At 41.5% G+C, this 2,655-nt stretch overlaps 1 protein-coding gene across 1 annotated transcript in view; it reads right to left on the bottom strand.

The window, feature by feature from the left end:
* The window catches only part of OPHN1 (oligophrenin 1), a gene marked incomplete at its 3' end in the record, with an annotated part of 597,264 nt that overhangs the window by 59,581 nt on the left and 535,028 nt on the right, over positions 1-2,655 (bottom strand). The gene's annotated exons all lie outside the window — the stretch shown is intronic.

Here is a 2,655-nt window from a genome sequence, read left to right on the forward strand (position 1 = left end):
GAACCGCCAGCCTTCTGGTGAGCAGTCAAGTGCCTTAGGCACTATGCTACCAGAGCTCCCAGATGTTAAGAACTACTATATAGCCACAGTAGTCAAAACAGCATGGTATTCGTACAATGATAGACAGATGGACCAATGGAACAGAATCGAAAATCCAGATATACACCCATGCATCTATGGACAACTGATCTTTGATAAAGACCCAAAACCCATTAAATGGGGAAGAGACAGCCTCTTTAACAAATGGTGCTGGCAAAACTGGATATCCACCTGTAGAAAAATGAAACAAGACCCACACCTCACCCCACACAGAAAAACAAACTCAAGCTGGATCGAAGACTTAAATGTAATACCCAAAACTATAAAATTCATCAAAGACAAAATAGGGGCAAATCTGGGAGCCCTAATTTACGGCATAACTAGACTGTCAAGCATAACCCAGAATGTGCAGGAGATAGAAGAGAAGCTAGATGACTGGGACCTCTTAAAAATTAAATTGTGTGCATTGAAAGATTTTGTTAAAAGGGTAAAAAGAGAACCTACAGATTGGGAGAAAATATTTGCCTATGACACATCTGATAAAGGACTTATCTCCAAAATCTATAGAAAATTTCATCACCTCAACACCAGAAAGACAACCCAATTCACAAATTGGCAAAGGACTTGAACAGACACTTCACCAAAGAAGATATACAGGCAGCCAACAAACACATGAGAAATTGTTCGCAATCATTAATCATTAGAGAGATGCAAATCAAAACCACAATGAGATATCAAATCACCTCAGCAAAAATAGCAAAGTTCAACAGGTCAGAAAGTAACTAATGCTGGGGAGGTTGTGTAGAGATTGGAACTCTTGTGCACTGCTGGTGGGATTGTAAAATGGTACAACCATTGTGGCAAATGGTATGGCGTTTCCTTAAAAAACTGAAAACAGAAGTACCATTTGACCCAGCAATTCCATTACTAGGAATATATCCTAAAGAGTTTAGAGATAGCACACAAACAGACATATGTACACCTATGTTCATCGCAGCACAATTCACCATAGCAAAGAGATGGAATCAACCTAAATGTCCATCAACAGATGAGTGGATAACCAAATTATTGTATATACACACAATGGAATAATATGCCACATTAAAGAACAATGTGGGATATATGAATCATTTCACAATGTGGATGAACCTGGAGGACCTTATTCTGAGTGAAATAAGTCAATCGCAGAAGGACAAGTCTTGTATGAGCCCATTACTGTAAAAAGACAGAGAAGGGTTTGCTTGGGAAAGGGAATTCACTTAGTAGGTTACTGGGATGAGGAGGGAAGGGGAGGGATTAATTCTGGGCTAGTTGGGGCCTACACGCTGACATGGGTAGGGGGATGGATATACGGGAAGGATATATGACCACCATGATAACATTAGGAAATGGGAGGACACCAAATTATGCACATAAGAGATAGATGACAGATGCTAATACCAACCAATGTGTCCACAATATTGCATTGCCATTACCACCAAACACTAGGCTATATAGATAAACACATAAACAACTGAGATGATCAGATGGGGGTCAGTGAACTTAAGTATACTCTAGACCAAGGATAGATTCAGCTGAAGGTAAACTGGCACAGAAACCAGTGATACAAAATACCTGCAGTCCTTACAGAAACCATAGAAGACAGACACAGAGTAATCGCTCACAGACAACGAGACACTGTGGGAGAGAGATCCAATACACCTGCTGTCTCAGGACCATAGTACTGTGGGACACCAGACTCAATTGGCACAACAAAATACATAAAAGCATTGCTCCACATCCTACATCGGTGAGTATCAACCGGGGTCTTAAAAGCTTTCAAGCGGCTATCTAAGATGCAGCTAATGGTCTCCTAGCATCAGAAGTAAAGAAGAACACACACAAAAAAGGGCATTTACATTAAATCAGCCCTAGGACACAATGGCCCTTGAGACCAGAAGAATGAGATGGTGCCCAGCTACCAATGCCAACCACTCAGGAAAGGATCAAATCTGGAGATCCTGGATAGAGTGGGAGGGAAAACGTGGAAGAAAATCCAAAAAATTAATAATGACCAGAATTACTGGTCAGATGAAATCTGGCAAGATTCCCAATACTATGGCCCTGGAATACATCCTGTGCCTGGAATAAAATGCACCTCCAGGGGCAGGCTGTCAACCCAATAGGTAACAAGGTGTACACGCAGACCACTCAACCCAGGATGACACACCCACATACTCTATGGTATTATATCCCTTAGAGGAATAGATCATGGGACACCAGAGGACCAACATTCAAATTGAGGGAATGCAGGACAAACAGGAGTGCATAAATATGAGGGGCACAGGGGGAGGGTTACAGGGTAAGGAGAGGAGGAGACTGGGTTAGGGTTGGACATGGTGAATGGGGAATGAAACTAAATGTACCTGTGACACTGAATGTAAAACAAGTTATTTAAAAAAATTCTGGGTAATATAAGTAATAAAAAAGGAACTTAAGGGGGTGGCTTTCAGCCCAATAGTTAACAAGATGTACATGCAGACCACTTAACCCAGGGTGATGCACCAACATACTCTATGGAAATACATCCCTTGGAGAATAGGCCATGGGGTTAGGGTTGGACAGGGTAAGTAAGGA

Source organism: Orycteropus afer, unplaced genomic scaffold (assembly GCF_000298275.1).
Source record: "Orycteropus afer afer isolate SDZICR_OR568_19922 unplaced genomic scaffold, OryAfe1.0 scaffold00776, whole genome shotgun sequence".
In the NCBI taxonomy this organism is placed as follows: Eukaryota; Metazoa; Chordata; class Mammalia; order Tubulidentata; family Orycteropodidae; genus Orycteropus; species Orycteropus afer.